The following is a 24,233-nucleotide window of genomic DNA, read 5'->3' as shown; positions in this document are numbered from 1 at the left end:
AAAATAAAACCTTTTGAACGTAGAGTCCGAAGACCAATCTGCTGCCCGCATTAAATCCTCTAGGCGCGCTCCCAGCGCAAACGCCTTAGAAGCCATAGTGCCTCTGGTTGAATGGGCACCAAACTGCTTTGTGTCAATACCCGCCTCTTGCATGACCCAACGCACCCATCTAGCTATTGTGGGAGAAAAAACAGCCTTGTGCTGCTTCTTGAGTGCTATCAACAGTTGTCTTTCGCCCTGAGGGCGGAATTCCTGGGTCAATTCTTCGTACGCCTTTAGGCATTCTACCACACATAATTTTGGGGTCTCTCGAAAGGCCGGGTATGAAATCATAGGGGTGTGAGACTTAGTACGTCGTCCGACCGTGAACACGACTCCGTCAGGAGAAAAAGTTCTTGCCGAAATATCCAACGCCCGGACGTCAGAATCCCTCCTGCAGGAGATTAAGCACAAAAGCATAGCCAGCTTAGAAGATAATTTTTTCAATGAAAGGTACTTATTTGGTTGCCAAGACAAAAAGAGATTCAAAACAAGATTGACATCCCAGAGGACCAAATACCGAGGTTCCGGAGGCAAAGACAGCCGGATACCTCGCAGAAGCTTGCAGACTAGCGGATGCTCACCAACCGGAACTCCGTCTAGAGGAACATGACCCGCCGAGATTGCCGATCTGATCGCGTTTATTGAGCGATATGCCAGCCCGTCTGACACCAAGTCTGCCAAAAAATTTAAGATGGGTACAATGCCTGCGACCACGGGATCCAAACTCCTTTGAAGACACCAATGAACCAATCTCACTCAGGCGGAGCGGTAACGCTTCGTGGTACTATTTGCCTAAGCCTTGGACAAGAGATCCTCAGCCGGTCTCGAAAGGCTCGGCAGCAACCAACGTTGCCTGAAAGTCGCCACACCATGAGGTGAAGGAGCCCCTGTGTGACTAGATGATGCGGCCTCCCGTCTGGACTCAGAAGCAGGTGAGGACATGGGGGGAGTGGGATTGGAAAATCCCAAGAAAGTTCCAGAAGAACCGGAAACCAAACTTGAGACCTCAAACAAGGTGTCACCAGGATCACCTCCGCCTCATGTCGACGGATCTGGGCCGCCGCTCTCGTTATCATAGAAAAGGGAGGAAACGCATAACCTCTCTCTGCGTTCCAGTCCTGAAGGAAGGCATCCATGACAAGAGCCATCGGATCCGGTCTCCAACTGAAGAACCGAGGGACCTGATTGTCCAGGTGAGAAGCAAAGAGATCCACCGAAAAGGGGCCCCAAAGAGAATTGACCCATTGGAAGATCTGAGTATCCAACTTCCAGTGACTGGAATCGCAAAGATTTCTCGAGTGCCAATCTGCAATCTGATTGCTCTGACCCGGAAGGTACTCCGCTGTGACCGAAATGTGATGATCCAGACAGAAACCCCAAAAGTCTTTTGACAAATTTGCCAAAGTCCGAGAACGGGGGCCTCCCAAACGGTTGACGTACTGAACTGCGGAGATGTTGTCCATTTTCAAAAGGACGCAACACTGCACTCTGTCCTTGGTCCAACACCGAACCTCAAAGGAGCCCGCCAGAAGCTCTAGACAATTGAGGTGAAGGTTCTGCTCGTCTGCAGACCAAGCTCCTCCATTGGAAAAATCCCTGCACCGAGCGCCCCAGCCTGACTTGCTGGCATCTGACTCTATGATAAGGTCTGGAACCGAGCCGAAAATCGCCCATCTGTTCCAAGTCTCCATGTGTGACAACCACCATGCAATCTCTTCTCTGCCGAGATGGAAACCGAATGATCGTATGACCTCCCCTTCCTCAGATGGTACGCTTTGAGGCGTTGAAGAGCTTGGTAGTGTAGAGGGCCCGGGAAGATCGCCTGAATCGATGAAGAGAGAAGTCCCACCACCCGTGCCAGATGCCGTAATGAGGTGTAAGGTCTGGAAATCGTCTGGCGCAATTTGTGCCAAATCTTTGCCATTTTTCGAGACGGTAGACTTAAAGTCGCCGGGACGGAGTCCACAACGAAACCGAGAAAGGTCACCCTTTGGGAAGGTTCGAGAACCGACTTGGCCTCGTTGATAATGAAGCCTAGATTCTGCACAAGAGTCACCGTCTGCTGAAGCTGCGTGGCTAAGGTCCGAGGGCACTGCGCCATAAGAAGCAGATTGTCCAAATACATGATCATGCGAATGCCCTGAGCGCGGAGGAATTCCACCGCTGGGTGTAGCACCTTGGTGAAGCACCAAGGGGCCGAGGAAAGTCCGAATGGAAGGGTCGAGAACTCATACACCAAATCCCTCCAACGAAATTGTAGGACCAACGGTGAGGCGGGTGAATGGGAACTACCAGATGGGTGTCCTTTAGGTCCAACCGCACCATCCAATCAGATGGCAGGTGGACGTCGCGGAGCAATGGATCCCCACCATCTTTAAATGGCGGTAAACCAACCACCCGTTGAACTCCTTGAGATTGATGATGGGGCGCCGGCCCCTGTCGGCCTTGTCCACCACAAAAAATGTTGCTGAGAAACCCGTGTGGGTGTAGACTTGACCGGCAAATGGCACCTTTGCGGAGCAGCTCGGCGACTTCCCCGTCGATCAATTGTGCTTCGAGGGAACTGAACGTTAGCGGCCGAGAAGGAACCTTCTGCCGGGGGTTGTCGTAAAATTCTATATAAAAAACCTGAACGGTCTGAAGGACCCATGCATCTGAGGTAATGTCCACCCACGCATTCCGAAAGGCCCCTAGCCAACCCCCGATGCGGACTTGTGATGCCGGAATCACACTTACCGTTGGAATTTCCTCCGCCGGCGTTGGCCTTGAAGTTTTCGCGGCCTCTGAAGCGTTGATCTCTTGTCGGGTAAAAGTTGGTGTAATTCGTGGTAGAATTATACTGCCCGCGGCCAGAGCCTTGTTCCCTTGCGGGGTTTTGCTGGGACCCGCGGCCGGACGAGTGGCCCCTGCCTCGACCGGCCCCGCGGAAATCCCGCTGGTTGAAGACCCGCTTGATACTGGATTGGGCCTTGTCCAGCAATGTAAATGTTGCGACGAATTTGCCTAACTCTTTAATGAAGGGGTCGCCGAAAAGGCCCCCTTGGGCCGTGGCTCCTGCCTCCGAGGAGGCCAAATGTTCTAGTTTAGGATCAAGTTTAATTAACGGCGAGCGCCGACTCTCGGTGGACAGGGCACAATTAGCGTTGCCCATTAAGATAATAGCCCATTGGGCCCAGTTGGAAAGGACTTCTGGGGAGATAGGGGACCTTGGCTTCTTTGGCCATATCCAATATTTTTGTCATTGGCTCGATAGCATCAAGGAGCTTCTCCTGACAGGACCGTCAGGATCTGTCTGTCGATGCCCTTCCTGGGATCCTTCATGTACTTAGTCAGAAAGGTGGCCATTTTAGGATCCAACTCCAGCGTGAAAGCAATTTTGTCATCCAAAGAGGGTCTAGGACACTCCGCCTGTAAACAACCACGAGCTTCCTTCTCGAGGGGCTTGCGGAGCTGACCCGCAACGAACCTGGCTACCTTATTGCCAGGGACCCAGGCCGCAGACCGGGGATGCATAATTTCGTCGGGATTCAGAATGTCTGAGTCCTCTGCAGGAGCTATGGAAGTAGAGGGGGTAGTTACTGGGCGCCAAGGACGAGAGGATCCCGCTTCCTCATCCGTAGCTACCTGAGTAGCATCATTGTCCGTCCCAGGGGAATGGGTATCCTGGAGATCCTGTAGGGGATCTGCCAGTGGGGGCGTGGGGACGGGCAGCGCCACCCTAGACAGGAACGCGGTCTTAAGCCGCGCAAAAGCATCCACATCCACCCCCTCAGGGCGTTGCTTCTTGGGTGGTGGAGGGAGGGAGTCCGCAGTCTGATCAACAGAGGTGACAGGGGGCTCCGTGCGCGCTGCCTCTAATTTAGCGCACTCCGTGACAATTCTATCAGTGAGTCGTTGCTCCATGGAGCCAACCACCTCATTAACAACCCGGTAGATTGAGGAATCCACCGCCTCATAAAAATCATCGTTCCAGGGTAAGTATCCATGGACCTCCTCCTCATAATATTCAGACTGGGCCTCCATAGCTAAAGGGAGTCAGGGGCAATGCCATGGGAAAAACTGTGAAATAAAAAGCAGGAAAAAAATACACCCTTTTTAAAACGTGCAGAACACTATCAATTTGCCAGTTAGCTGGACAAACCAATGGGGCAGGCTGAAAGGCTGCGCAATTATGGGTAACCCCAAGGGTCACAATAGAGTTGCACTAGCCCAAAAACGCACTACTGCCCTCAGTATAACTGACTGGGCTTGCTGCCTCCCAGCGCGTTTAGGAACCTACCAACAGTTCAGCAAGACTGAGCTCGAGCGCGCTGCCGCAGGCAACCGTTAAACGGTATTTCAAATGTGCAATACTGCACTCGCGAGCGCGGGTTAAACGTGGGTAAACCCGCTATACGGACCCCCGCCAGGGCGTAGGCACAGAAAAGCGTATGGAATACAACCCGTTAAAACAGGCGTAAAAGTGAGGCAGACGGGGACAAGGGTCTGACACTCCTTTCTCTCGCCGCGCGGCTCCTCTTCTGAGGAACCGCGACGAGTCGAGTGAGTTCCTCTAGCGGACTTCAAAAGCACCACACCAGCATGGGGGCAGCCGCGTAAGGAGCGGAAAACGCTCACGCGGCCGATTAGGGAATCAGAAATGAAAATTCACAATGCCTGCAAACACAACAACGCGCATACCCAAATGCAAAAGAATAATAGCGTAAACATAAGCATCAGTAACCCAACTGCAATTTAAGAAAGAAGAAGGGAAAAATCAACTTAACTTGGCTGTGAAGCAGCGAAGAAAGAGGAAGAGGAAAGACAAACATGGGACTATGTACTATGGATGGTGGAAACTGTTGATGGACTATGGACTTGGCTTTCCTCCCTGGATGTAGGGAGTTGTAGTTTTTTCATGTAATGGTTATAATTCTTGGATTATCTTTCTGGCTGCTTGGAGTTTGGTAAAATAAAGCGAAGAGAGATAAAGCATGATCTAAAGCCTCTGGTCCTGACATGGAATTGATCATTTTGGATCAATTTGATGATTAGCCAAATGGGAGGGCCCTTATGTTTATGCTACATATGGTAGTGGGACTTTTGAATTCCTCGTTCTGTTGGTAATACACAAATCTCATTATAAGTTTCCATAAGTATGCAACAGGATAAATAAAGTATAATCTCAAATACACTGCTAAAATTAGTTACAAATAAATCTATCAACGGTTCTTCTGCAACACCATACAATTTCATTGTGTTAGTAAATGAAGTTCCATGGGTGCAACAGCCTAATCCCTTTCATCAACACCAGAATGGTGCTTGTTTGTGTCGCCTACTAAACACATTACTCACAAAGCTATCCTTCGAGTTCTCAACCCTATTGTGCTCTGCACTGAAATGCTGCACTGTATGGCATCTCCAGAGCCATTAAGCAAGGGACTTATAACCTTGGCTTTTCTGGATGATTGTTTATTTGAGTGTCCTGTGTTTGTTATTGCTGGTGTCATAGCTACGTGCCTTGCTGGTCCTTGAGGTACAGAACAAAACGTGCCGTTGTGCCCTTGAAAAAGTGATGTTGGCAGACTGTAAATTATTAGATAACTCCGAATGGAAGCTTCATATAGTGACAAGTATTCGGCTGATGAAAATATCATACTTCAAATAACATCCATGCATGGGCGTCAATTCGCCAAAATGCCAGGGGAAGCGGAAGTGATTTAACATATCCACCCTTTGACTAAATAACATCACAACAAATGACATCATATGATCTTTGACACTTAATCTTCCCAGTTAGTGAGTTCACATGAGCTTAAACCCAATGACATCGCAATAACTGAAATTGCTGATGTTCAGAGACTCTTTGACGCACAATTACATATTAACACAAGTTACTAACACAAATAAATGTCTATTTTATAAACTACCTACATTTTAAGTAGGATATCATTCATATAAACATTAAACATGCATCTGTTTTTATTGCTTAACAATATTTATTTGTTGGAAGAGGACAATACAGTTCCACAAAAAACACAAAACATCACTGTGAAGCCAAATTTGGATTCTTCTACGGCTGATGATTTAATAGTTTCCCTAATGTACACCTCAATCATAAAATGCTTCGGAAATTACAGAAAGATTTACAAAAAGATTTAAAAACATTAGTAATGTTGTTAGCCATAATTTCTTCATGTAAACCAATGGTAACGATGTTATTGGCATTAATTGCTCTTTAACACTCTTAATACACTTTGATTGGCATCACTTGTAAGGCATTATCACTCACTACAACACAGATGTAAGGTTTTTATTGAAACACAAAAATTGTCATGTGTCACAATAATACATATCTGTAGCATCTTGCTTAAAAATGCATATTTTTTATTTCATGATTATTTTCAGGAGACTCATATATGTATTTGTTTTACCGAGCTAAGAGCTGAATGCCTCAGTGCCCAGCTGGAGCTGCAGAAAGTACACAGTTCACATTACAGGACAGTGTACCTTCTGTTCTTGCCACTGACTTTGCCACCTCTGAAGCCAGGGGTTGCAAAGGACAGCCTTATGCAACCCCCAAATGATGTCCATACATCCATGGTTCTATGAAAACAGATTTTGACACATATTTGCAGGATCGTCATGAGAATTTTCACTAGGTACTAAAAGATATGTAATCGATTGCGTCACTGAAATACACAAGGTTGCAGCAAGATTATAATTCGTTTCGGTTTGGCAAATATTTTCTTTTCTATTTTGCAGCTCAGTACCTGGACTACAACCTGGGCTCTCTAGGTTATGTGATATTCTAGGACTAAATAAAGTGATTATTGTTGACCAAACTATGCAGAAAAGAAAGGTAATTTATCAGGGAGGAAAAGACAAATTAGATGGCATAATGTGAGATTAAGGGCACCGTATTTGCACATACTGAAGTATATGCAAGTTCAACAAACCATGTCGAATATGTTAATCAGTAACAATGTATTTGTCATCTATATAGACACTTTTGAGGATCGTGTCCTTTCTACCTTCCAGAAAAAATATAACTTGTGTGAAACCTTCTCTGTTGGTCAGTGGAACAGAATACGTGTAAACATTTCTCATACATAAAATGGCCGTCAATATTCTCTTTGGTTTTTTTTTAGTAACATCTAATCCATTTAAGCTAAAAACTACATTTTTGGGGTAAAATTTGAACATTTTGCGAAAATGATGGATTATGTGGCAAATGCATTAAATCCGTATTCATGTGGAAAATGCCACAGCCTCAAAATTTAAAATAATTCCAGTGGCCCTGTCTCAATGTCTCGGTAGGAGGTGCGTTAAAATTCATACCTTAAGAAAAGCTCGATATTGGCTTATTCTCAAATCTCAGGGGGATATTCACAAGGAAGTGGCGCAGAGAGACGTCAGCCTTCTTGGCTTAATGCCTCTCTCCGCCACTTTGGAAAAGCAAGGCTGCACCCTATTCACAGGGACATGGTGCAGCCGTGCTTTTTCCCCTGCGATGGTGCTAGGTTTCACAATTTAGCGCCAACACTGGCACCCTTGCACCAGAGTGCAAGGGTGTCTGCTAGCAGGGAGGTTTGTTTATGTACAGGAAGGTGTCCCTTCCTGCACATAAACAAACCTAAAATGCCAGTTTGTAATTTACATGTGTGCTGCTTCATGCAGCACACAAGTAAGTTACAAAACGGCATTTTTAAAAAAAAGGTTTGTTTATGTGCAGGAAGAGACACCTATCTGTACATAAACAAACCATGACATTTTGCATTTTCCATGTGGCTGCACAAGGCAGCACACATGGAAAATGCACAAACGAAGAGAATTAAAGCATTTCTCCTCGTATCGCCAACTTAAGACCAGGGTTTACCTGGTCTTACGTTTGGCATTAGCTCCTATTTACGCTGCCCTTGTAAATAGGGGGCAGCGTAAATATCAATGGGTGTTGCAGTGGAACGCCCACCACAACACCCACTGCACGCCCCTTTCAAGCTAAACACAGCGTGAAAGGGGCCCTATTTACAAGGCAGCGCCTTGTGAATAAGACGAGGCCCCAATCGCCACCCCAACTTCACTGAAAGTGACTTTGTGGTGGCAATAGGGGCTTGTGAATATGCCCCTCATTGTTTTCTTAAACTAGCTATCTTTGAGAATACGAAACAGTGGAATTAAATATATGTGAATAGAGAAACAAAACATGCTAAAAATGAAATCAGTCTTTCTCCCATAATTTATTTATTTTTGTTTTTATACAAGGATGTTTGCTGCGGCAAACATGCAACCTCTCTCCGATATTTGAATCTGAGTTATTAACACCATCAGGACAAAATTCTAACCTGTTTGATACATGCCTATATCAACGAACAACAAAGGTACCCAAGCACACGCAGAAATAAAGTTTACAAAAATTAATGCGTTAATTAGAACATGTAACACAATAAGTGAATCTCCGTTTCTTTCTTCAATTTAATATTCATGTTCTCATAGTAAGTTTGCAGTCTTCACAGTGGTTTCCAAGCCAACACGTGTTTCGTCGCCTCTAGTATTATTGTACATGCGACTTGTTCACGGCTGAACACTGTCTAGTTATCAATCATTTATGTATGACGATAATTCCAGGTCATACAGTCAATCGACGGGGGGGGGCCCAATCCTGCCCCCATCCGCGTCTGGCTCCAATTCAACTCGAATTGGAGCCAGACGCGGATGGGGGCAGTTGCTGACAACAGATACACTCTCCACTACTCGGAGATGGGAACTTTACATAAATATTGAGCACAGCTACAGAAGAAATACGTCTACCTTACAAGGATTGGGCCCCCCCCGTCGATTGACTGTATGACCTGGAATTATCGTCATACATAAATGATTGATAACTAGACAGTGTTCAGCCGTGAACAAGTCGCATGTACAATAATACTAGAGGCGACGAAACACGTGTTGGCTTGGAAACCACTGTGAAGACTGCAAACTTACTATGAGAACATGAATATTAAATTGAAGAAAGAAACGGAGATTCACTTATTGTGTTACATGTTCTAATTAACGCATTAATTTTTGTAAACTTTATTTCTGCGTGTGCTTGGGTACCTTTGTTGTTGACCTTTGTGGCTCTGACCACAATCCTTTTGGGAGGCTAGTGGTTCTCCCCTACCCTTGAGCACCGCCACTGATTTAGGACGTCACTAATATCAGGTGTACTCGCTACAAGCGCCTAGTCTCTATTAAGAATACCACTGCCTAGTTTAAAACTATATCAACGAACATGCCAAAGTTGAATACCTAACTTTGCAAAGTTTACAGAGTTGTGCAAGTTTGGTGCAGCGTTGAATATACAAAAGACATTATCACATTTAAAAAATATAAAAATCAATATCATTTTCATATAATAATAATTATGGCTGAAATGTTAATACAGTTTACAAAATGCTACAGGGTACTTGGAGAGAAGAAGTGGGGTAGGTATGATGGAGGTATTAGACTCAAGCAAAAGCAAGTTTGACCTCTTTGAGGTCATGTTTTTATAGTGGAAGCGATTGGGGGCAGGTGTCATTGCAGGAACCACACATCAGGATATTTAACACAGTTTCATCACACACTGGAAGAATGTGGTTTGTGCCTCACATGCAAGCAGCCCTTGCTCTGCGCAGTTTAACACACATCCATCTGGAAACGCTATGCCTCACTGGAAATCTAGCTTTCTGTACACAAAAGGATCACACACACACACAAACACACACAACACTTACACACACACACACACAAACTCTTCTCTCTCTTTCTCACTCTCACTCTCTACTGAAACCCAGCAGGTCCGACTTGATCAATAAAATAATATTTAAGTGAGCTAAACACTGGCTCAGACATAGCAAGGCATAAGGTGATGGCTTGTGTACTTCCAGAACCCTGTACTTTAAGCATTCAGAAGCCCAATCCATCTTCAGGATGTGTCAGTTCAGTTCAGTTCAGACCCCATGTGTCATTTTCCTGGATGTCTGGAAATAAATCTACTTTATTATACCGCTATTTATTATTCAGAGGAGGCTATCATACAGGTCATGAATATTGATGCACATAAAACACCCCAGTCAAAATCGTTGTTGTGATTATATACAGCATTTTTGACATAAGTGTCTAATCTCTACTGTTAGATTTGGGGGTCTCTAGTTGGCAAAGGTAGGTACCTTTGACCAAATAGGGGCCCTTGCGTCTAGTCAGGGTAAGGGGGTACACTCCTAAAATAACCCCTGCTCACCCCCTTGGTAGCTTGGCACAAGCAGACAGGCTTATCTCAGAGGAAGTGTGTAAAGCATTTGTGAACACATGTAGTAATACAGTGACAACACTACAGATGGACACCACACAGGTTGTATTATAAAAAATAAGTATATTTATATAGGCCTAACATAAGACCACAAACGTCAAAAATCCACAATACTATACTTTAAAAATGGTAGAAATAGCTTATTTCTCATTCGATGGTAAATGCGACACTTAGCGTTCAGTGTACCTTTGGATGCGTAACGCGATATAAACAAAAGAGTTTCAGGGATGGTAATGCGTCGGTTCCTTACATGCAAGAACGGTGATGCATCAGTTCCTTGCTTCAGGGGAGGTGATGCGTGGGTTCCCTATTGCTGCGTAAGAAACGGTGATGCGTCGGTTCCATACCGGAGAGAAGGTGATGCATCAGTTCTTCACCGTGTGGGGAGGTGATGCGTCGGTCTCTTACTGCGCTTCTGTGGTGATGCGACTAGCAACGGCGTGATGACGACCTGGTGCAATGGACAAAAATGGCGTCTTCTTGATGTTGCGACAACGAAGGGGTGATGCGTGCACGCCCGACGGCCATGCGGCAACTCAGTGAATCTTCTTGAACCGCGACAGGCCCGGCGACATGCTTCTCTGGTGATGCGACGGCGACCCTCTTCTCCAGTGATGCGGGGCGCTTCGGTGATGCGATGGCGACAGCGGCAGTGGCGGCACGCTTCCTCAGCGATGCGATAACAGCTGCTGCGGCAGCGACACGCTTCTCCGGTGATGCAACGGCATCTGCTGCGATGGCGACACTCTTCTCCGGTGATGCGAGGCGCTTGGGCGATGCAATGGCGACAGCGTCAGCAGTGGCACGCTTCCTCAGCGATGCAACGACAACTGCTGCGGCGGCAACACGCTTCTTCGTCTTGAGTCGCGCTTCCAGCGACACACAGTCTCTCAGAAGGCCCAGCTCAACAGCAGGCACTTCAGATTCCCAGCAAGAGAACTCAGGGTAGCTGGTTGGTGATGTCTTGTATCCCTGAGACTTCAGGCAGGAGGCAAGCTCTAGTTCAAGCCCTCGGAGACCTTCTTACAAGTTGATGAAAGTAGCACAAAGTCCTTTCTCCTTTCTTTGGCAATCAGGTAACCACTTCAAGCCAAGCCTCAAACAGCACACAGCACAGGGATAGTCTTCTCCTGCAGTCTCTGTCTCTGGTTCCTCTCCTCAGCAAAGGTTCTTCTTGTTTCCCAGAAGTGATCTAAAGTCTTGGGGTCTGGGCCCCAGTATTTATACTCATATTCTCATTGTTCTCTGAAGGCAGAGAGGCCTTTGCCTAGTCCAAACCAGTTCTGGTCAGTCTTGGATCACTTTGTTTACAGGAGTCCTTCTTTGCTTTGACAGTGTGGGCCTGGAACATCAGACACACCACAGGAGGTGGAGCCAGCATTGTGGAATGCAGGCACAGTCTTATTCAGGTCCCAGGTGCAACTCCTCCCACCACACTACATGCAGATCTCTCTATTCAGCCTTGTGCTGACTCACCCTGTCTCATGGAATCCCCCACCCCCTGTCACTCAAACTCCAGACAAGGAATACACAACCTAGCAGAGGCAGGCTTGGATAGTTAGGCAAGAAAATACCTACTTTCTAAAAGTGGTATTTTCAAACACAGAATGTTAAAACCAACTTCACTAAAAGATGTATTTTATCATTCTGAGTTCAGGCATACTAAACTTGAACTTCTACCATGTTCCCTGGGTCAGTTAGGATTATAAAGTGTTCTAATCAAACTGCCCATTCTGGCCTATGGGGAACAGGTAGCCTTGCAATAGTGAAAAACGAAAATGGCTGTAATTCACTATTAGGACATGCCACACACACCAGTGCATGTCCTACCTTTTATTTACAATGCACCCTGCCCTTGAGCCTACCTTAGGGGTGTCTGATATGAAGAAAAGCGAAGGTGTAGGGACTGGCAAGTGGGCGCACTTGCCCAGTCAACATGGCAGTACCGGACTGCACATAGGCTCTGCAATAAATGCACAGATTTAAGGCAACCAAAATGTAGGCCATAATTAATGCTCTTACATATATAATAATTCTCAGAAAGAACCAAAGAACAACGATAAATTTATCAAAAATAAAGAAATTAGCATTTATTACATTTTTAGACAATGGAAAAAATTGAAAATCATTCATTCACTTTCATATCCATCAAACGAACTCACAACCATACCAAAAATGAATTAAAAACATTGTTGAAATTGTAACACATTGTCAAAGAGTGGTAAGTCAACACAATATATAAAGTACACTGTCAATTGAGAATGGAGTGGCACAAATTCAAATGACATAGGCTATGCAATGGCAGGCCTGAGACACACTTTACAGGCTGATTTGGTGGGTGGCACAACCAGTGCTGCAAGCCCAATAGCAGCATTTGATTTACAAGCCCTGGGCACACATGGTGCACTGTACTAGGGTCTGACCAGTAAATCAAATAATCCAGTCATGGAGTCACTAATCCATACATCAATCTACAATGGAAAGCATATGAACTTTAGCACTGATCAGCATTGGTAACGTGCTAAGAGTCACAAAACAGCCAACAACAAGTCAGAAAAAATACAGGAGGAAGGCAAAAAGTTCAGGGATGACCCTGCAAAAAGGGCCAAGTCCAACACAACCCCCTTCCAGCCAAAACGCAGGGTAGACCAATCACTACCTTGATGGGCTTCCCTGCTTTGGGTGATAGAACATGGACCCTGGCCCGCAACAGCACGGGCATATTCCAGTTCTACGCCAATCGGACCCCATTTGGATCCCTCTGTCCATACTCTCAGGGCCCACCAAGATAACCCATGGGGAACCCTTTTCCTCACCTGTGTACACCACCTGTGCAGCACCTAACCTGAGCTTGCTCACAGGTGTGTCCGAACAGACAGACAGCAAGCCACAGTGGCCACTGACAGTAGTCAGTGATGAGACACAGGCCTTATGCCTCTCAGGGCTCTCAAACCTCGGTGGCATACGAGAGCGGGGGGCAGTAGCCCCAGGTGCTTGGCACCCTTTGTCCACTCTCCCTCCTGTCAGGTCAGGTATGACATCCTGATGCTGACCTAGCAGCCCTGGGCCTGTACCCGGCGGCTGGACAGGAGACTGGGGTGGGCTTTCCCACACCTGGTCTTCCTCCTCCTTGGGGCTCTGTACCCTCCCACTTGGAGTGGTACCCCCTTCCAGAATTGTCAGGGTACCTGTACCAGGTGTCCTGCACAATCTGCCCACCAGTTCAGGGGCTCTATCCTGCAGCTGGGCTACCAGGTCAGAGGGGACACCCTGAACCTGGTGCTCCAAACTAGGGTCTAAACCCTCCAGTTGAACCGGGGTCAGAGGTGAGGACTCCCTCCCTCTGCACCCTCTTCCAGAGTACTGCACCCTCCCATCAGGAGCGGTACCCCCAGAAGACAAACCGCTCAGGACCCTGTTTACAGTTGTCCCACCCTCCAGGTCAGACAACATGTGAACCTGACTTCCTAACCCAGGGACCAACCCCTGCGGTTGAACACTCGCCCGGCGCACCAGGGCATCTTTGGGAGCACATATGCCCCCGAGGGTGACACATAACTCATGTGTCGTGTGACAGTCTGCCTGGCGCAGATCTCCCGACCCCTGTCCCTCTGGCAGTGCGTGAAGATCCCCCAGGACAGAAGTGGTTTCACTATGGTCATTCACCGGTGACACAGCCCTTCTGGCTGGCCCCTGACCCCCTGGTTCTTTCACTGGGGACTCTTTCCCCCTCTCACCCCTCAATCTGGACTTCTACACCCTCCACTTAGGAGTGGCACTGCCAGACACCGGAACGGATGGAGGCCTGCTTACAGACACTCCCAGTTCACTAGACACTAGGGGATCCCGCACAACGGGTATGCCCTCAGGACAGACTAGGCTCCCCACCTGGTGTTCCCTTAAAAAAATCATCCAGGCTCTGAGACTGGGTTTCGGGCACTTGGGGACACGCAGCCCCACACTCACTCCTTCTCCACTGAGACAGGACGTGAGTCCCTACACCCTTCCCACTACACTGGGACCTAGCTGGGCTGCTCTGAACCTCTTCCCCCACCACACTTGGTTGGGAGAAGCCTAAGCCACCTTCTTTAGGATCACCCCCAGATACCTCTTCAGATCCTCTAGCACGCAGCCAGAGGTCTGTCTCCTTGGTGAGCTCCCTGGGGTCACTTTCCTACAGGTGTTGGCATAGCTCTGGAAAATAGGGACTTACAATATGCTCTCCCTCAATTGGATAACACAGCCCCCCAAGAGGGGTTAACCAAACTATCCTTCACCTCGCCATCCAGTGCCTCGCACACCCACTCCCCACCACTCTCCTGAGTCCATTTGCCTAGTCCAAACCAGTTCTGGTCAGTCTTGGATCACTTTGTTTACAGGACTCCTTCTTTGCTTTGACAGTGTGGGCCTGGGACATCAGACGCACCACAGGAGGTGGAACCGACATTGTGGAATGCAGGCACAGCCCTATTCAGGTCCCTGGTGCAACTCCTCCCACCACTCTACATGCAGATCTCTCTATTCAGCCTTGTACTGACTCACCCTGTCTCCTGGAATCCCCCAGCCCCTGTCACTCAAACGACTTGGATAGTTAAGCAAGAAAATACCTACTTTCTAAAAGTGGTATTTTCAAACACAGAATATTAAAACCAACTTTACTAAAAGATGTTTTTTATCATTCTAAGTTCAGGAATACTAAACTTGAATTGCTACCATGTTCACTGGGTCAGTTAGGATTATAAGGTGTTATAATCAAACCCCCCATTCTGGCCTATGGGGAACAGGTAGCCTTGCAATAGTGAAAAACGAAAACAGCTGTAATTCACTATTAGGACATGCCACACTCACCAGGGCATGTCCTACCTATTACTTACAATGCACCCTGCCCTTGGGCCTATCTTAGGGGTGTCTGATATGAAGAAAAGGGAAGGTTTAGGGACTGGCAAGTGGGTGCACTTGCCCAATCAACATGGCAGTACCGGACTGCACATAGGCTCTGCAATGGCAGGCCTGAGACTCACTTTACAGGCTGCTTTGGTGAGTGGCACAACCAGTGCTGCAAGCCCACTAGCAGCATTTGATTTACAAGCCTTGGGCACCCATGGTGCACTGTGTTAGGGTCTGACCAGTAAATCAAATAATCCAGTCATGGAGTCACTAATCCATACCTCAATCTACAATAGAGAGCATATGGACTTTAGCACTGATCAGCAGTGGTAAGGTGCCCAGAGTCATAAAACAGGCAACAACAGGTCAGAAAAAATACAGGAGGAAGGCAAAAAGTTCAGGGGTGACCCTGCAAAAAGGGCCAAGTCCAACATCTACCTATTACGGTCCACTCTGAAAACTTTATGTGAGTAATGCAGATGCATATATTTATTTTTTCCGCTTCCGAGTCTGAATGGTAATTCAAAACTGCTATCCAAAAATGAAGGATTTACTTCATCGAAGTTGTGTATAAAAACCTAGTTATTTTGTTGTGGGTAGTCAGACTAACACCTTGTGAATGTGTCCTCATTCTTTTTGTGGACCAAGATTTATTTTTGGGTTTAAAACGTGTTTACGTGATGCACATTGACGTTTTTCTGGTGCGTCCCATAGGACATATTAAAACATGGCATGTGAAGACCTTGGTGAGGGAAAGGTTTAAATGTTTTACTTCCCTTGTACATTTGTCAATTTCTGACTCGGTATTTCGAAATATCTTCTTGTGTGTGTGCATCTACATATTATTAATTTATAGCATAAAAAGTGGAAATCAGTGCATATTGGTTGTACCTTATTCGTTGTGTGTATGCATATGGGTCATGGACTCTACTTCTTGGTTTAGCTATAAGTGTATTTTTCAATAATTCTGTAATATAAAAGAAAGTATGAAATTTTGGAAACATGTTTGAAAATAGTCTTTTGGTTTAGTCATTAATGATGGACATTATGGTTTGAAAGGGTGAAATGTAAAGAATCCTTCAATGTAAAAGCGCTGCAATCAGAGTTTCAGAGCACACTTTGGCATTTCCAAGGATAATGGATACGGTAATGGATACAGGTGACTGATAACCTCAGTTTCAATGGTTGTAGTCCATTCCTGCTATGTCTGGTGGGTTTACATTTATATAGAACGGAATATGTATTTCCTGCCAGTGGTTTGTAAATAAATCAGTTTGACATTCATGAAAAAATAATTGACAAATTAAAATCATGGAAAATATTATTGACACCAAATATCTCGGTGAATGCGGCCAAGAGCTTGGAATCATTACTTTGCATTGAACGTTTAAGGGCATGAATTTACCAGGTCGCAAGTTACAAGATGCAGCTGTACTGTGCAATAGGACAGGCAAATTATCAATTTGCATGGGATGGCTGAGTGAATGCTCCCAGTATTAGAGGATCACAATTAGCAAGAACGCAATGAAATGTCTTCATCCAGGAAAGACACTTGAAACTATAGAGTCAAGTGGGCTTAGGACCAACATTGCTGCATCCATTATCTGCACAAGCACATATGATGAGCTAAATCTAAGCTCAACCCCAAAGAGAGCACCATGGAGGTCAAACAGAAACCCTTGACCTCTAAATGAACCCAGCATTTCTGAGATCCTAAACAGTTACAGCCCTATGGGTTCACTTCAGGCAAAGCCCAACCATATACATGGTAACAATCTGAATCAAAACTCACTAGAGTTAGACCTTCCTCTGCCTTTGACTGCATTGACAGAAATACTCTATTGGCTAAGATGCAAAGGCTCTTCTCTAAAGCCCTTTGTAATTCTACTTATCAGGAACATTTTCACAGGCGCATCCACATAAGTTATACATGTATCAAACGGCTGTTAACTCCAAAATTCCCCAACAAATATGCTGTCAAACAAGACTGCCTATTTGTTTCATTCTTGGACAACATATATAGAAAGAATCTCCCCAGCACACCAATGAAGCTAGTTGTGCATACACCAAGAATCTAAAACACACCCCTCCCCATCCCCCTCATAGCCAACCATGCAGTACTCCTGGCACGCACGTCAAAGGCTCGGAAATCCCCCCCCCCGCACCAATGAATTGCTAAAAAAAAAAATACATCATCATGATCAAAAAAGAAAAATGTTCAATACTCCGTCCATCATTTCCTTTGGTTTTGCTTTGTTCGCCATAAGTTGGCAGGGTATGCTCAGACGTGAGTCCCTTGCTCACTTTGCCACTGGATTCAAGCAAGCCTGGCTGAAGACGGCTGAAATGCCAGAAATCGGTCCTAGGAAGCTTGTTTCCGGTCCAGGGAAGACATGGCTTGGCAGTTCGGGCTGGACTGTTCCCATGAGGCACAGGGTCAGACTGATTTGCATATGGCAATGTCTGATCTGGGGTGGCAGAGTGGGCTAAAGAACGGTGATGGATTAAACCCAGATCAGTTGACTGGGGGTGAGTGCTTGCAATGTTCAACACTCCGTCCATCATTTCCTTTGGTTTTGCAAAAAAGAAAAAAGCCAGATCGCTGCATGGAGTTCCCAATTCATAAAATCCAAAGTCAAAAACATTTACCTGGAAGAACAACCAATCAAAAGGCTACAGACCTTTACCTATCTGAGCATCACTTTAGTAGCATGAGACTCTTGGAAGTGATTGCCCTGGAGATTCTTCGCTTCACTCACCACTTTGGATGTAACATAATGTCCAATGTGCCAACCACAGCACAAGCAAAATTTGACTCAGTTTCAACCGGTGTAGCAAAAATATGAGCAACAATGGATATTATTACACACACAGAAACCTTGCAGAGGAAACTTTGGAAATCAGTGCTCTCCATCACCAGCTATCCAAGCATATTACACATTTACTCTTGTCGAGCTACAATACCAGCAAAAGGTGATAACCTGCAAGGCCAAGCATAACAAGGCATGCTCAGTCCACTGATAGATGAATACCTTGGATGACTTCTCAACCTGTACAATAAAAACTCTAAGTACGAGCAAGTGGCATAAGGAGTAAGGGAACTGAATCTTTCCTCTGAGATGTTTCCTTCACTCTTCCTCTCTTAGGGCTATGATTCTTATAAACAAAATCAAAAATGGCAATACTAGAGACTCAGCTAACGAGAATGCAACGAAAAAGCAGATAGGATCAAATACTTACCATGGATGGAGGACTTTGAAACTTCACCCACAGCAGCAACCATACCACACAAGCTGCATGGCAGGAAGGAGTGCAGAAGCTTCTCACTAACGAACTTTGACTTGCATGAGCGAAGTCACAATCAGAATGTCTTTGCAATAGTGTTTGAAATGGGGTTTCTAGTTGACTAGGGTATGCCCCTAAGCCAGGCAAAACCCACCACTCTAGTCAGTGCAAATAAGTTACACACCAAAGATAACAGGTTCTCATCCTCTTATAGCTTGGCACAGAGCAGGCAGGCTTATCATTAGAGGCAATGTGTAAAGTATTTGTGTAACACACACACAGCAACACAGTGAAGACAACACAAAAAGACTCTACACAGATTTAGAAACAGAATGCTTACTTATTGGATACAAAATAAGATCAAAACAACAAAAATCCAATAAATATGCCACAAGAAATAGCTTTTGAAAGTTTGAATGTGCCCACCCCGCATTGTGGTGCTGACGGCGGGTGCCCACCATGCTTATGCGCATCTTAAAGACGGGTGCCCACCCCACATGTGGTGTTTTATCTAAAGCGTGTGCCCACCCCGCATTGCACTGCCAAAGGAAAGGAGCCACTGGCCGCTGCGATCGTGCGGCGACCCGGAAGTCAGGCAAAGCTGTCTGACATTGGGCGGAGCTAAAGCCCAGCAGAGGAAGCTCCTGTGAGTGGGTGGGAGCTGCGTGAAGGAAGTCCGGAGCCTCGCGGGCTCCTCATTGAAGTCCCAGGAGGGGCCTGGGTGAAGTCAGGAGAGCCCTGCGTATGCCGAAGAAAGGAGGACGGCAGCGCCTGCTCTCGCTCGGCCCCGAAAGGAGTGGTGAGTTGTGCTGAGCCTTTACCTTTTTTTCTACCGGAACCTAGGCCACGGTGGTGACAGGCCGGTCCCAGGTGCCAAAGAGGCAAGCCGGTGACCCACTAGGCCAGTGTTAGCAGCTGCACCGTCTGCCTGGTTGCGGGCAGCTGCGTGTGAGGAGTCCTGCCTGATTGCCTTGTCGGCTGCCCAGGAAACCAAGCCCTGGTGAGTGGGGCTGGAGAGGGCACAGGGTGGGGTCGAGTGATTGTCACAGGAGGAGCCCGGTGAACAGGGCTCCTCAGGCACTATTAGTGCCAGTGCTAAGTTCGTTTTGGGCCGCATTGTGGTGCCGAGAGCGGCACTGGGAGGGCCCCATTGAAAAGGGCTCCCTAGGCACTGTTAGTGCCAGTGCTCGGTCATTTCTCACAGCTGCACCGCAAGGGCGCGGGCAGCAGCAGCGAAGGGGCACTTCTTTGGATGTCAAGGAAGGGGTTAGATGCACCTCCCGCCCCCAGTGCATCACGCACATTGTCTTTGCTGCCAAGGCAGCCAGAGGGCCAGTGGAAGGCACTAAAAATTATGAACCCTGACATCTCTGGACAGAGGGCATTTTGAGCCCTATAGGAAAGCCAGTTGGCCTGGGGGTCATTTTAGGCTGTGATTGGGGCATACTGTGTTTATGCTGGTGATGCTTATTCCCTAATGTGATTTATGTGAGGTATATGCCAAATGTGATTTATGTGCCCTGCTTCATGCCTCTAATGTGATTTATGCTTAGGTGGTTATTGCATACTGTGTTTATGCTGGTGAGGCCTAGTGCGTAATGTGTTTATGCTAATGAGGTTTGGGCCGAATGTGTTTATGCCTAATGTCATACAGGATATGTTTAATGCCTAATGTGATAATGCGGAGGTCATTATGGTACCATTAGTTACTGGTTGTGTTTTATATTTAATACCTGCATTGTGATGGTTCTGACAGTGGCCCGATTGTCCCTGTCTTGTATATAATCCCCTGTAAATATTACCTAGTGCCAGTTGGCACAGTGTATAATGTGTGATTACTATTGTAATGTGTTTTGGATAATACAAAGGCTATTTTTATATAACCTTGTGTGGAGTTTCTTTTGTGGTGTACCTAGTGTGTTGCTGCTGCGTGTGTGTTGCGCAAACAATTTACACATTGCCACATTGCCTGACTGCTCGTGCCAAGCTACCAAGGGGATGAGCAGGGGTTATATTCAGCGTGTAACTCCCTTGCCCTGACTAGAGTGGTGGTTTCTGTCTGGCTTAGGCACAAGCCCTAGCCAACCAGAAATCCCATTTCTAACAGGGTCCAAATGAGTTCAGTACACATTCACTACTGCAACTGTGCACCGGGCCAGAAACTACCTTCATAATCACACCTTCATGGCGAGGTGCACCGCATACTGTCATCAGGACTGTTCAGGTCCAAATGAGGTGAGCAGAGTGTCAAACAGGCAATTGTGGCAGGCCCCAGCTGAGATCTGCGTTCTTGGACTGCGGGTGGGGTCTGATATTCACCCTCTCCTGAAGGTGCATAGAGCGGATGGTCGCCAGCTTCACCTGTGATCGTAGGGTGGCCACGAAGGCTCCCTGTTGTCAGACAGTGTGGGGGACCGTGTTCCAATATTGTACTCTCTGGTAAAAGAGATCTTTGCTTGTGAATGCTGTCAATCAGGTTACCATCTTGTAGTGGGACGCTTGTGAAGCCGGTCGAGCTTCACACTACTGAGGTACTTATGAGAGGTGTAGAGGTAAGGTTTTTGATAACCCTGAGCCCTTACAGAGAGATCAATAGGCAGGCTAAGAAGCCCTTGGATTCACTCTGGAACTGTATTTTAGTTCTTCCTGGTAGGGAAAAGATCAGCAGTCAGCAGGGCAGCTCATCAAACGAGGGCAACAACTCCTGGGAACAGTCCGGCCAAGCAAAGTGTCAATTCTCCTAGTGCAGCAGCCTTTACTTGAGCAGGGTTTACTTCAGGTCTAGTAGTATACTAACTTGGTTGGGGTGACTACTTCAATAGAGCCTTTTGAAGTGCACAAGGGTCCCTTTTACCCCAGTCCTGGCTCCAGACAATCAATAGGGGGTAAATCAGTCCTTTGTGAGAGCGGACGTCACAATCTATCAAATATTAGTGCAAGCCACCTCGTTCTTTCCCTGCCCAGGAAAGATATCAGTATGCAGATGAATGCAGATGTATCTCCAGTCACACCCAGCCTCTCCTGTGTTGTGGCTGTTTAGAGAGTATGGACAAAGTGTAGCTGACACCCAGGCAAGATGTGAATTGGAGGCAGGTTGCAGGCACGCAGAGCAAAGTTAAGAGCAGAGCAATGTCCACTTTCTAAAGGTGGCATTTCTAAAACAGTAGCAATAAATTCAACTTCACCATAAAATAGGATTTATCATTACTATTCCAACCATACCAAGCATGATAAAAGCTACTCCTTTCTGATTGGGAATTACCACAAAACAAGGTATAAGGGAATTCCCAACGTTAGCCTATGAGAGACATTGTCCTCACAACTGTGAAAAAACAAATGCAGCTGTTTGTGACTGTTAGAACATGTAAAGCACAAATGTACATATCCTGCCTTTTAGGTACACCCCGCCCCGCCCTTAAAGTCATGTAGGGCCTGCCTTAGGGGTGACTGATGTGCACAAAATTGGGAGTTTAACGCTGGACAAGGGGTTTTAAGTGCCAAGTTGTAGAGGCAGTAAACTGCAATGGCAGGTCTGAGACAGGTTTGAAAAAGATACATTTGTGGGCTGCACAATAAGTGCTGCAGTCCCACTAGTAGCATTTAGATTACAGGCCCTGAGTATATGGTATACCACTTTGCAAGGGACCTACAAGTAAGCTAAATATGCCAACTGTGTACATACCAATTTGACCAAGTATTAGGTGTGATGCACATGCACACCGGTCAGTAGTGGTAAAGTGTGCAGAGTCTGAACGCTAACAAAAAGATACAGCAGAAATGGGAGGCAAAAGGCAAAAGGTTGGGGGAGAGACCACCCTAAGGATGGCAGGTCTAACAACTGGAGATCCAGTTTAAAATATTGCCCATGTTGTCTTTGAATGCAAATGGTATTCAAAGTGCACAAAATCATATTTAGAGAACTTGATAAGACACATTTATGTTGCAGACTAAAAAGTACATAAGCATTGCTTTGGGGGGATTACAAACCAAAAATGAACCAGTAAATTTCTGCTTTCCTCAAGATAGCTAAAGAAACCAGAAATAACAAAATATCACTGCCAGCTTTCCATGAAGGAAAAATCGAGAGGTTAATGAATCCATACTTACATCAATATTTAGCCCATGACCTCCAACGCAAGTATGATTAGAAAGCAGAGTTAAGACATCAAGCCAAATCTAGGCCTTACCCCAAGTGAGAAAGAGGGAGAGTCAAAACTAACATCTTCCCCAGTTTTAAGCTTACCCTTTACCCTCCCTAAACCAGCAATACCTCTAAGAACGAAAGAACCCAGAATGAACTGGACAAGATCATTTAGACAGAGCTCCAGGCACACTTGCCTAATCACAGCCAACCGGGACCCAAGTCCACTTTTATCACGTCTTTTCACCACCTTAAATTAAAATTTAGGTTCATTTGCTTTGTTATGAAAGCCTAATAGGCAGCAGATTGGAGTGGTTCCTCCAGAAAGTGGTTCATTACTTGATCCCCCCAGAATCTACCTGGTGCACCAGTTTGAAACTGTGCACATGTTTAAGTGCAAGGGAAGAAAACATACAGTCATGTTACATTGTAGTATAATGTGAAATAAACTGAGCCCAAAATTGTGATTTATATTCAGCATGGCCACCCTCAAGAACAATGGGATTACAAAACTGTGCAAAAAAGCCTTCCACAACAGACTTTTGGCATAATGAGGCCTACAACTTTCCACTATAAAAGACCAGGTCACCCACACAAAGTTTGACTGATCCATTTTTTCAATAATTTTTGATGTATTCAAAATATATTAAGGTTAAAGTACCCCATTCTATACATCATAAGGCTATTGCAAGTCACCGAGGCGTTCCATAACCACATAGAGAGGAATGAGGCTGAAAGCCAAGTTCCATTATAGGGTTATGGAACTCTGAGGTGACTTATCATGTATACCAGGGGGTACTTTATCCCATAATATACATGGTCACACCATCACTTTTCACACAAACCACTTAAAACTTTGGTGCGTAGATCTTTCATATGAAAGAGAGAGCATGTTTGCACACATGAAGAATAAAAAAAAAATGTCTAGTGCAAAATTAAACACATCAAAATCCTGTTAGATATTTGTTGCAAAGAGATAGTAGAAACTATTCAATACAAGTTTTAAAAAAATTGTTTCAACAGCTCAAATGTGTACAAAAATGCAGAAGCATCCAGAGAGATTCTAGCTCCTTCTAGGGAGTGGTAAACATGTTCTCTCTGCTTGTCATTGTAAGCTATTAAAATAGAGCAGAAGAAAGAAAAGAAAAGTTCTGTTTGCTGCTTTCAACACAAGCTTTAATTACGCTCTGTGACCCAACACCTGCCATTCACCTGGCTGCTGGTTTTGGCAGCAGGCATTGTATGTCAGGACTCGAGTGTAATAACAATATAATAGTCAAGCTTGGATGTCAAGTTCTGATGCCTCTTCTTTATATATCATCACAAGTCTCCAATTATAAAGAAATTAGTAAATGCCATTTAGAGAGGAATTACATATTCCCATATATGTAAATGCTATTTTCACACAATATGCACCTGAAAGAACTCCTTCGGTCACTACAGTGATTTCAGGGCAACACCCCCATATTATTTGGCGAGGGCCAGTAAAAGGCCTTTTGCTATCCTACATTTTGATTGTTTATGCTTCACAAGAAATCACCTTTGGCAATCCATTAAGAGGCAGTC

The 24,233-nt window shown here is 45.8% G+C and overlaps 1 long non-coding RNA gene across 1 annotated transcript in view; it reads right to left on the bottom strand.

The window, feature by feature from the left end:
- The window catches only part of LOC146870437 (uncharacterized), a 62,666-nt gene that overhangs the window by 577 nt on the left and 37,856 nt on the right, over positions 1-24,233 (bottom strand). The gene's annotated exons all lie outside the window — the stretch shown is intronic.

The sequence above is a fragment of the Triturus cristatus genome, chromosome 1_1 (genome assembly GCF_964204655.1).
Source record: "Triturus cristatus chromosome 1_1, aTriCri1.1, whole genome shotgun sequence".
NCBI classification, from domain to species: Eukaryota; Metazoa; Chordata; class Amphibia; order Caudata; family Salamandridae; genus Triturus; species Triturus cristatus.
The sequence above is the reverse complement of the archived record's forward strand: the minus strand, read 5'-3'. Positions and strand labels throughout refer to the sequence as shown.